Below are 12,598 nucleotides of genomic sequence, written 5' to 3' on the forward strand. Positions count from 1 at the left end.
GGGGACGTTGCCTCTTCACTTGTTCCCGTTTTGTATTCGCCTTCCATTTCCCCCTCACAGTTGCCACCCGCAAACGTGATGCAGAACCAGTCACTTTGAAAGCCAGCTAGAGCCCTCTGGACCGCAGAGTCCCACAGTCACAGCCCACTTTTATTAGCATCAGAATTCCTCCTAGAAGTCGCCTACATTCTCTGTGGACTCTCACTTCCCATCCTCTTCTCTTCAAATGGCTCTGATGGAGCTTTCCTCCCCGCCCAGCCACTACAGTGGCGCTTCACAGGGTCACTTGCGACGGTCATCTTGCTACATAGCAGCTGTCAGTTCTGTTCGCCTCCCTGACCTAGAAAGAGCGCGACTGTGTAGCTCGCGTCTTCCTCATCCTTATGGCTCCCTCTACATTTTTTGGCCCCTGTTTTACTTCTGTGACTTCCTATGCTCCTGGTTTTCCACCCTCCTCACTGGCTCCCTCTTTCCTTTTTTTGGATCCATTCCCTCTGTTCTGCCAAAAGATGAAGTGTGCCCTGGCTCAGGCCTTGAACCAGATCTTCTCTCATCTGCAGATGTTCTCTTGGGTGATCTAATTAGTTCCATGGATTTAAATACACGATGGCTCCTAGCCTAGCCTTCTTTCAACTCCAGTCATATATCTTACTGCCCACTTGACTTCCCTGTGTTAACTGAGCTAACACATGTAAAGAATTTAGGACAGTGCCTGGCATGTAGAGCACTGACACATGATAGCTGATATTTTCTCCAACATAAATATGGCAAACATGTAACAATAACGCCTGTACCCTCCACCATGTCAGTGAACGATGTCATCATCCACCCCCTTGCTCAGACAAAAAAGGGAATCAGTCTTGCTTATTTGCCTTTTATGACACCTAAACTATATACATCAGCAAATCTTGTTGGTCCTGTCTCCAAAAATTTATCTTAAATCCAGTCACTTCCAACCCTCTCAATTGCTAAAACCCTACTCCAAGCCATGGTATTAATTTTCTGTAATTGTTGTGATAAATTGTGTTGTTTTCTGCCGGGGTCCAGCCCTAGCGTGTCCAAGGTACCCCAAAGGGGAGAGGCAAGGTGGCGAGAGACAATAAAGACACCAGACACAACATGCAAGAGGACACAGACAAGACTGCAGCCCAGCAAAGGGCTGACAGCCCCGAATGATTTTTACTACAAGCTTATATAGTATCTTATAGAACAATTGTCAATTAGTAGAGCATCAGGCGATTACATAATTATAGAACAATTGTCAATCAGCAGAGCATCAGGTGATTACATAATTATATATAGATTATTAGGATAGTCTCAGAAGTACATCAAGAACAGTTCTCTTCATGGATGGTCAGTTTGTTCTTCTTTCCTTGGTTACCCTTTTGGGGAATAAGCAAGCTTAATGGTTAATATAACAAAGTCTTATATTAGACTTGGTGGCTCTTGCGGTTACAGGTGCTAGAAGGGACTATTGTGTGGTCTTTGAGGAAATGGTCATAGGGACAATTATAGTAGCACAATTGGTTATAGGCTTAGAACTGGCACAGCAGTCTCTATTAAGTGCAAGGTTATACTTTAACATTGATTATATAACTATGTACAACAATTTTTCTTTTTTCTAAGTTTAGTATTTTACTTTTATTTTTGTTTAGGGCACCAAATTTAATATCCTTGTAGTCTTACTGTGTCCCACAAACTTAAATCTTTTTATAGAATTAACCTCCCATCTATCCACACCATTTTTTCACCATTTATATAATCCCCAGAATATGAAATAAGTTAGGAACTTAACCATGACAAATTTTGCATAGAATTTTTGCCTTTAGGGAAATACCATATTTCCTTTTTTCCCTTATGTGTTCCCATCACATACCCCCACTGGCCATTAACCCATATTGTAGGGACAGGCCCAGGGCCAAATTTTCCGAGGGTAATGTGGTAAGATTTTTCTTCTATCTTTCCAGCTCATGGGTATTGCCCCATTTTCCAAGATCTGGAGTGGGGGTGGGCAATACTATTACCGAATGAGTAACACTCCCCAGACCTCACCGTGAATCCCCTCCAATAGTTATCTGCATATATATGATCAACCAAATGCAAAGCAAAATAGCATAGATTATTCCAGCGATACAGAAGAGCCCACCAGCGCCACCTGCTGCACAGGCCTTGGAAGTGGCCTTGCCAACATCCAGAGGGCTCTGAGCCTTGCTCGAGAGCAGCCTTATGCGATCAGGGTCCGGGCCGTCCCTCTCCTGCATGGCCTGCGCCAGTTTTCAGCCACAAACTTGCTCCCTTTAGGCAGATTTATTTTCTCATAGTTCTGGAGGCCAAAAATCCAGATCAAGGCATCAGCGGGGCCACGGACCATATAAGGGCTCTAGAGGAGAACCCTTTCCTTGCTTCTTCTGGCTTCTAATGGTGGCCAGCATTCTCTGACTTGTGGCCACATCACTCCAATCTCTGTCTCTGAGGTCACGTTGCCTCCTTCTGTGCCAAACCTCCCTCTGCTTCTCTCTTACAAGGATGCTTGTGAATGCATTTAGAGTCCATCCTTATAATCCAAATAATCACTTCATCTCAGTATCCTAAAGCAATTACTTCTGTAAAGTATTTGCCATATAAAGTAATTGGCTGTGCATGGTGGCTCACGCCTGTAATCCCAGCACTTAGGGAGGCTGAGGCAGGTGGATCACTTGAGGTCAGGAGTTCGAGATGTGCCTAGCCAACATGGTGAAACCCTGTCTCTACTAAAAATACAAAAAAAAAAAAAAAAAAAAAAAAATTAGCTGGGCACGGTGGCATGGCCCTGTAATCCCAGCTACTCGGGAGGCTGAGGCAGGAGAATTGCTTGAACCCGGGACGAGGAGGTTGCAGTGAACCGAAATTGTGCTACTGCACACCAGCATGAGTGACAGAGCAAGACTCCATCTAAAATAAAATAAAAGTAATCTCCACATGTTCTGGGGATTAGGACACATATCTTTTCCAGGACGATTTTTAAGCCTACGATACCACTATCATCTCACCTGGTCTATGGCTACGTCTTCCTAATGGATCTGCCTCCTACTTTAACTTGTACCCTCACAAAGCAGGGATGATTTCCTCAAAGATCAAATCTTTTGCTTGAAATCTGTAAGTGGTCTCCAGTGCAATCCAAAACCCTTATCGTGGCCTCAAGGCCCAACTTAATCTGGCCCTTGGCTGCTTCTCTGGCATCATCCCCCAACTTTTCCCACTTTGCCTCCCACCTTTTTGCTATTTCTTAAGTGTGCCAAGTATGCTGGAGGGAGTTCTTTTGTCTCTGCAGCACTCATTTCTCCCCACAGCCCCCGCCCCGTCCCCCAGCCCACCACCCAACTCTTCATCTGTGTGCTCCCTTATTGTCATGTGAATCTCTGTATAAGATCACCCACTCAGCTACGAAATCCCTCATTCAGAAAGCTCCTTTCCTCAGTCATGCTCTACTTCACTGTGCACTGTGTATCTTCTTTGTGGCACTTACTTTCTGAAATCATCTCAGGGATTTGTCTGTGGGTTTGTTATTGGTATACGATGATTGTTGACTAGCCCAGCCTTCTCCTCTGCAGCCTAAATATCTCAAATGACATGGTGTCCAAACATGAACACCTTTAGGATGAGCCCAGTGTGTCCTGTGCATATTCCTTTTGATTTGTGGTATCAGTGACTCAACCTACTTGTCTGACTAGTGTAAGGTAGGAAAGAAGATGTCCCAGCTACTTTACTCATTAATGAAAGTGTAACTTTTACATCAAAAGAGCAGGACTCCATTGAGAACAAAGCTTATCCTTTCCTCAAGGTCCGTAAAAGATATCTGCAAAATCCTTGTGATTTCATCAAAGGGAATGAAAGGTCTTATAACTCTTGGTTACTCTTAGAATGTTGGGTCTCACTTTGAGGTCCAAGAACATTCTTGGTTCTCTGATCTTGTTTAAAATAGTAAAATGAAACTACTGCCAATGCCCAGCTCTTCAATAACCCTCTCCAAATAAATCTCTCAGCCTCTCTTTAATTTCTTATATCATCTAGGTAAGGAATGAGCCAACTCTCTCAAAAACAGTCACCAGCCCCTTCCTTTGTAAGTGCTGCAAAGGAGTGCTAACATTCTAAGGAGGGGTTCTCTGTAAACATTGGTTCTCTGCCTTTAGTGACCTCATTGCAGTCTGAGACCTTGAATTCCAGTCTTAGCATCCCATTACAAAGGCTAAGATTAAATGCAAGCTATTGGTAATGTTGTCACCGTTGAGCTATACAGTTTGCAGACTGCTGAAACTGCCAATTCTTTTATACACATCAAAGGCTCCATGTGGAGGACCCATTTATCTTCATAACATTTATTTTTCCTGAACTACGCATGGCACCATAGCGCTCTTCTTATCTCCTGTCTTGGCATAGCCAAATCTAATATTGCTGTACCCTCTGAACTTTTAGTATCTTCTCTCCAAAGAGAAAAACTACTTTCCATTCCCCGGGTCCAAGGAGGAATGAGCGAAATTGCTACAGAAGTTGAGTCAACCCACTGCCCTCAAATCCTGAGATGTATTCCCAGTGGGAAAAGGAACAGTCCTTCAGGACTTTGTGCCCCAAATTCCACCAGACCCACAGACACCCTCCGCCCAGCCCAGGCTCCAAGTATTTGCATGAATTCTCTCTTTCTCAGCTCTCAGTGACTGGTGTCTTCATCCTCCAACCAGTCATCATTGCTGGGAGTGCAATTCCGTTTCTCCTGAGCCCCTGACAACTGAAGGGTGATGCCTCTACCCTGAGTCTGATCACGCCCTAGTGCGGCGGACCTGGGCCCTCTGTGATGCCGTGTGGCCCAGGTAGGGCAGGGTGGTATATAAGAGATGCCCTTGCCCTTGCTCCTGGCTGGCCCAGCTGCCTGGGTTGGTGCTGTTAGCTTTGGCTCCGGGGCCGGAGGGCAGACGACATGAAGGAGGAAGCCAGCCGCCAAGAGACTGGCCCTGGGAAATTCGGCGTCTGCAGGGGTGCAAGACACCGGCCGCGGAGCGACACGTTGCTCCTGGTGCTGAAGCAGCAGCTGCGCCCCTCGCTGTGGTCCTGCTGATGGCAGTAGCAGCCCGTCTAGAGTGGCCACTGCGGTGATGCTGGCTGCGGTGGGGGAGGCGGCCCGCTCCAGGAAGCAAGTGGGAGCCAGGTACACGCAGAAGCCCCGCCCGCTCCTGAGTTGACTGGGTGGGAACTTGGCGCTCCTGGGTGCAGCTGCTGCCGCCCTGCTGTGGCTGCGGACCCAGGCCTCCCTGTGCTCTTGGGAGCCAAAAGCAGCCAGGAGCCCCGCCCTCCCAGGCAGAGCTACTGCGGCTCAAGCTGTGGCTGCAGACCCAGGCATCTCTTCACTCTCCAGGGGCGGCCCCTCTGCCCGCGCGGGCTCAGAAGTGCATGGTTGTGCTGCCTGGTCTCTCCCCGCTCCTGGTGCCTGCTCCACGGGCTCCGAAATTCTTGGTCCCACTGCCTGGCTGCTCCCCGCTCCCAGTGCCCAGTCTGATCTCAGAGCAAAGTGGAGGCCAAGGCCGGCGCTACTGCAACCCGGCCAGGTGTGCGCCCACTCGGGCAGCGCTGACATGCCAGCCCCCTGCTGCCTCGGCCCCCTCTGGACTTTGGGCGCCAATGAGCACAGGAGGGAGGCCGAGATGAGGGCTGAGGGCAAACCAGCATTGACCTGCAGGTGCCCCTCAGCACGAACAGCCTGGGTGCTCTAATGTTGTTCCTTCTGTTTTACTTCTAACTGGCCTTCCTCCTCCCCTCTGACTCTCTCATTGCATAATTTTGCCCTCTCTTTCTCTCCTTCGTCTTCTCCCCTTTTTCTTGCCTCATCTCATTTCCTCCCTCTGTACCTAAAACGTTTTGCATTTGGGCTAAAAAATGAACCCAACCATTTCTCTTCAGCCATCTTCCAGCATTAAGCTTCTAATACAGAAGAGTTTGTGAGCTACCAACAATTTGAAGACATTTCTTCTAGCTGTACTCCTGCTGCATTCCCTTCCTGTTTAGTCCACTCACCAGACTATTTTTGGGTTGTTCCCTTGCTCTCTCTCCATGCTTCCACCCACCAGGACCTGGTAGATCTTACCCTCCTCACACTGCTCATTCAGCTGGTTAGAAATGAAGCCCTTCCCACCAGTGAGAACTGGGAAACATGGTTGGGACTAAAGAATTCTCTGTCTCCCCTTTCCTCATTGTTAGTCTTCAGTTCACTGTCTCCAGGAGCACCTAAAACAGCTCGTGACTAAACATCCCATTTGGAGCCCTGAGCAGAGACTGTGATCCACTAGATTAGGGCCTTGGGCTTCAAGCCTATATTTATTTCAAGCCTTTGGACTATATTTAGACTTTCTGGGTACTCATGCAGAGGCTAACTACACCATGCTTCTTCCCCTAGGCCAGACCATAATGAAAGATGCTTTACCTTGAAAACTAAATGGACAGGACTTGATCACAAAGCATCACCTCTGCCCTGGACTCCAGAGGATTGTTCCTCACTGCTTACTTGACATATCTATTAGGTATCTCAAACTGGAAGGTCTGAAACTGAACTCTCTCTCCTCCATAATCTGCCTCCCCTTAGCCTTCCCTTTGTCAGTAACTGATGAGGTTTTTCCTTCTATTGCTCAGGCCAAAAAATCCTTTTTGTGGCTCATTTACTTCTTGCACATCAACAAATCCTATTAGCGCTTCCTGCAAAATACACCCAGAATTCAAATCTTGCTCACCACCCGGCCTGCTTCCATCCAGTCCAGACCAACGTGGCTTGCAGCACCTCTCAACTGTTCTCTCTGCTTTACTCTTGTATTCTGTAGTCTACCCTCCACACAGCAGCCAGAGGATGCTTTTTGTTTTTCTTTCTTGAGATAGTATCTTGTTCCATCACTGAGGCTGGAATGCAGTGGCACAATCACAGCTCACTGCATCCTTGAAGTCCTGGCTCAAGCAATCCTCCCATCTCAACCTCCCAAGTAGCTGAGACTACAGGTATGTGCCAACATGCCCAGCAAATTCTTTAAATTTTTTGTAGAGATGGCCTCTCGCTATGTTGTCCAGGCTGGTCTCAAACTCCTGGCACAAGTGATCCTCCCTCCTTGGCCTCCGAAAGCTTTGGGATTACAGGCATGAGTCAGGATTACAGGCATGAACCACCATAACCAGCCCAGGGGATCCTTGAAAAGCAGGAAAGATCTTATCACACAGCTCAAAACCTTCCTTTTCGCTCATTGTCAGTCAAAGGCTAGCACCAGGCCCTCTCACTCAGTTTCAGCATATTGTCTGTTTTGCATTCCTTGTTGGCATTTTCTTCTGCTCTTCTCTTTCCCTGGAGCCCTCTTCCCTCAGATATTTTATCTAGTCACTCCTTGACTCTTGAAATTTCTGCTCAAATGCCACATACTGAGAGACCTTCTGAACCACTTGTATCTCTCCCTAACCTCTTCCTGTGCGTTATTTTTCTCAACAGTACATATCACTACCCATCACTACCACCAAATAATTATTTTATTTATTCTAGGTCTTTCTGCTGGAATCCGAGCATCTTGAGGACAGATAATTTGTTTTATTCTCTGCAGCATCCCTGGTCCATGGGGCTCAGCTAGAGCACGGGAGTTTTCTGGGCAAGGCAAAAGGAACAAAGACAGATCAAGCACCTTTAGGAAAAGGCACCAAGCTTGCTGGGGCATATGGGAGACAGAGAGGTGAGGTCAGGCTGGCCAGAAAGGTCTGAAGGCCAAATAGGCCACCAGAAGCATTAGGATATGAGGGTAATAGAAAACAACCCTCCTCCATTTTTCACTTTCTCCCTTCAGACAGGACTCCAAAGTGATAAAAAATTGACCACCTTAGGGATAGAACAAGATGACAGAAAAGGATTCTCCATTTCTTTCTTTCTTTGTTTTTTTTTTTTTTTTTTTTTTTTTTTTTTTTTTTTTTTTTTTTTTGAGACAGAGTCTTGCTCTGTCACCCAGGCTTGCATACAATGCTGCGATCTTGGCTCACTGCAACCTCCACCTCCCGGGTTCAAGCAATTCTCCTGACTCAGCTTCCCGAGTAGCTGGGATTACAGGCCCGTGCCATCATACCCAGCTAATTTTTTGTGTTTTTAATAAAGATAGGGTTTCACCATGTTGGTCAGGCTGGTCTCAAACTCCCGACCTCAGGTGATTCCCCCTGCCTCAGCCTCCCAAAGTGCTGGGATTATAGGCATGAGCCACCATGCCCGGTCCAGGATTCTCCATTTCCTATCCTTCTGTAGATACATCAATTTGAACTACTATTCACAGATGAAAATATTTTCACAAGAAGTAAGGAAACCATGGCCCGGCATGGTGGCTTATGCCTGTAATTCCAGCAGTTTGGGAGGCCGAGGCAGGAGGAATCACCTGAGGTCAGGAGTTCGAGACCAGCCTGATCAACATGGAGAAATCCCGTCTCTACTAAAAATAAAAATTAGCCAGTGTAGGTGGCACATGCCTGTAATCCCAGCTACTTGGGAGGCTGAGGCAGGAGAATTGCTTGAACCCGGGAGGCGGAGGTTGCAGTGAGCCAAGATTGTACCATTGCACTCCAACCTGGGCAACAAGAGTAAAACTCTGCCTCAAAAAAAAAGAAGTAAGGAAACCAGACGAGAGACCACAGACCACAGCACCTGGGTATAGCAAAGAAATACGAAGAGCGGCATTGGCCGCGCATGGTGGCTCATGCCTGTAATCTGAGCACTTTGGAAGGCTGAGGCAGGTGGATTGGTTGAGTTCAGGAGATCCCATGTCTACAAAAAATATACAACAATTATCTAGGTGTGGTGGTGTGCACCTGCAGTTCCAGCTACTCAAAGGGTTGACGTGGGAGGATGGCTTGAGCCTGGGAGGCAAAGGTGTGGTGAGTCAAGATGCCAGGATTGCACCACTGTACTCCAGCCTGGGTGAAACAGCCAGACGCTGTCAAAACAAACAAACAAACCAAAACACAAAAAGGAAGAGGGGCATCGAAGACGGTAGGAAGGACAGTTTTACATTTGCCTACATCACCCGTTCTTCAACCTCAAGCAGCACAGCAGAGAGAGATACTTTCCACTTGGAGAAAGAAGAGAGAAGTGAGCACTGGACTTTGCCTTGGACCCTAACACTGGGCCCACCCAAGTCAAACCCAGCACCAGCAAGGCCCCCATATCCCCAGACTCTAGGCCAGTACATGAGGTCTGAGCCTTCAAGCATCCCTGGCCCCAGGCTGGATCCTGCATCCCCAGGTTCTGGACCACGGACTCAGTCTCTGGCCTCTGGGCCCACTCCAGCACCAGGTCAGCACCAGTGGCACAGGCCTTCAAGCTCACCCAAGCAACAGGCCAGGCCCTACAGACTCAGTCTCCAGACATACCCCAGGGTCAGGCTGACCCTGGTAGCCCAAGGTCCTAGGCCTGCCTCTGCAGCTGCAGGCTTCAGGCCCACCCTAGAGCCAAGTTAGCACATCTAGCCTCAGGCACCAGGTCAACACCCTTAGACCTTAAAGACCTAGTCTCCAAAAGAGCACACACACACACACCCTTAGCCTTCAAGCCAACCTCTGTAGACCTAGGCTTCAGGCCAGCCCCGGGGCATCCAGGTACCTGGTAAGTACGTATAATCCCAGGCTCCAGGCCACCCCAGGAGACCCTGGAGCCAGGCCAGCCTTCCTGGACAGAGGATCCAGTGATACTGCTGCAGATTCAGGCCTCCAAGCCAGCCTCTGTGAACTCAGGACATAGGTTTACTCCTGTGGACTTAGGCTCCAGAGGACACAAACTCCAGGCCCATCTCAGTATCTGGCTGGTCCCTGCAGACTCAGGCTCAAGGCCCACTCCAGTGGCAAGTCAGCCCTTGTAGACCTGGGATTCAGGTTTGCCACAAGGGACACAGGTTCCAGGTCCACCCCAGCAAATCCAATCAACAAGTCCACCCTAGTGGATCCAGGCTTCAGTCCTGCCCGCCCGTTCATCCAGTCACTAGACCAGCCAACCTGAGGACTTAAGCAGCAAGCTTGCCCATTGGCCACAACAGAAAGCCTGAATTGAACCCGGGAGGCGGAGGTTGCAGTGAGCCAAGATTGCACCATTGCACTCCAACCTGGGCAACAAGAGTAAAACTCTGCCTCAAAAAAAAAAGAAGTAAGGAAACCAGACGAGAGACCACAGACCACAGCACCTGGGTATAGCAAAGAAATACGAAGAGCGGCATTGGCCGCGCATGGTGGCTGATGCCTGTAATCTGAGCACTTTGGAAGGCTGAGGCAGGTGGATTGGTTGAGTTCAGGAGATCCCATGTCTACAAAAAATATACAACAATTATATATTATAATTCTGGCTTTCACAACAGAAAGCCCAGAATTTCTGGACAGGCTGACTGATAGATAAAGGGTGTTTTTAGATAATCAAGTCTTCAAAAACTGGAATAAGTAGCTACTTCTTCAAATATGCACACACCAATGCATGGAAGAATCAAGAACAATTAGAAATATGCATCACCGGCTGGGCGTGGTGGCTCACGCCTGTAATCCTAGCACTTTGGGAGGCCAAGGAGGGCGGATCACTTGAGGTTAGGAGTTCAAGATCAGCATGGCCAATATGGTGAAACCCCATCTCTACTAAAACATACAAAAATTAGCCAGGTGTGGTGGTGCATGTCTGTAGTCCCAGCTGCTCGGGAGCCTGAAGCAGGAGAATTGCTTGAACTCAGGAGGCAGAGGTTGCAGTGAGCCGAGATCATATCACTGCACTGCAGCCTGGGTGAGAGACCGAGACTCCATCTCTAAAAAAAAAAATGTGCATCACCAAGGGGACAAAATAAAGCACCAGTGACTGACTCTAAAAAGATGGAGATGTATAAGTTGCTTTAAAAAAATTCAAAATACTTTGAATATGACTGGATTAAATTTTCCAATTAAAAAACATAAAGTGGCTGAATAAATTAAAAAAAAAACAAAAAAGTCCCAACTGTATGTTGCCTACAAAGGACTCACTTCACCTATGAAGACACACATATACTGAAAGTAAAGGGATAGAAAAAGATACTCCAGGCAAATGGAAACCAAAAGAGAGCAAGAGCAGCTATACTTAGATAAAATAAACTTTAAAACCTTAAGTCAAAAACTGTAAAAAGAGACAAGGTCACTACATAAAAATAAAGCGATCAATCCAGCAAAAAGATACAACAATTGTAAATATATATTCACCCAACATTGGGATACCTAAATATATAAAGCAATATTAATAGAGGCAAAAGGAGACACAGGTTGCAATATAATAAGAGTAGGGGAATTAAACACCCCACTTTCAGCAATGGACAGATAATCCAGACAGAAAATCAATAAGGAAATATCAGACATAAACTAAACTCTAGATCAAATGGACCTAACACATGTACACAGGACATTCCACCCAACAGCAGAAGAATACATTATCTTATATATAGAAAACCCTAAGGACTATATTGAAAAAGTCTGTTAGAACTAATAAATTAATTCAGTAAAGTTGGAGGATCAATATACACAATCAGTAGCATTTCTACACAGTAACAGTAAACTATCCCAAAAACAAATCAAGAAAACAATCTCATTTACAATAGCTAAAAAAAGATAAAATACTTAAGAATAAATTTAACCAATGAAGTGAAAGAGCTCTACACTAAAAACTATAAAAGATTTTTTTTTTTTTTTTTTGAGCCGGAGTCTCGCTCTGTTGCCCAGGCTGGAGTGCAGTGGCACGATCTTGGCTCACTGCAAGCTCCGCCTCCCGGGTTCACGCCATTCTCCTGCCTCAGCCTCCCCAGTAGCTGGGACTACGGGCGCCCGCCACCGCGCCCGGCTAATTTTTTGTATTTTTAGTAGAGACAGGGTTTCACTGTGGTCTCAATCGCCTGACCTTGTGATCCGCCCGCCTCGGCCTCCCAAAGTGCTGGGATTATAGGCGTGAGCCACGGCGCCTGGCCAAAACTATAAAAGATTAATAGAAGAAATGAGTAAATGGAAAGATATTTCATGTTAATGGATTGGAGGAATCAATGTTATTAAAATGTCCATGCTACCAGAGCAATCTACAGATTCAATGCAATCCCTATAAAAATTCCAATGACGGTTTTCACAGAAATAGAAAAAACAATCCTTAAATACCTTTGAGGAAGAAAAAACAATCCCAAAATTTGTATGGAATCAAAAGAAACTGCTCAATGATAAGAAAACAAATAACCCACTTAAATAATAGGCAAAGAATCTGAATAGACATTTCTCTAGGGAAGACATGCAAATGGCCAACAGCTATATGCAAACATGCTTAATATCAGGAATCATCAGGGAAATGCAAATTAAAACCACAATGAGATATTACCTTCTGGCCAGGCGCTGTGGCTCACGCCCATAAATCCCAGCACTTTGAGAGGCCGAGGCAGGTGGATCACCTGAGGTAGGAGTTCAAGACAAGCCGTTCCAACATGGTGAAACCATGTCTCCACTAAAAGCAAAATTGTGCTGGGTGTGGTGGCGCATGCCCGTAATCCCAGCTACTCAGGAGGCAGAGGCAGGAGAGTTGCTTGAACCCGGGAGGTGG

Source organism: Rhinopithecus roxellana, chromosome 8 (genome assembly GCF_007565055.1).
Source record: "Rhinopithecus roxellana isolate Shanxi Qingling chromosome 8, ASM756505v1, whole genome shotgun sequence".
Taxonomy (NCBI): domain Eukaryota; kingdom Metazoa; phylum Chordata; class Mammalia; order Primates; family Cercopithecidae; genus Rhinopithecus; species Rhinopithecus roxellana.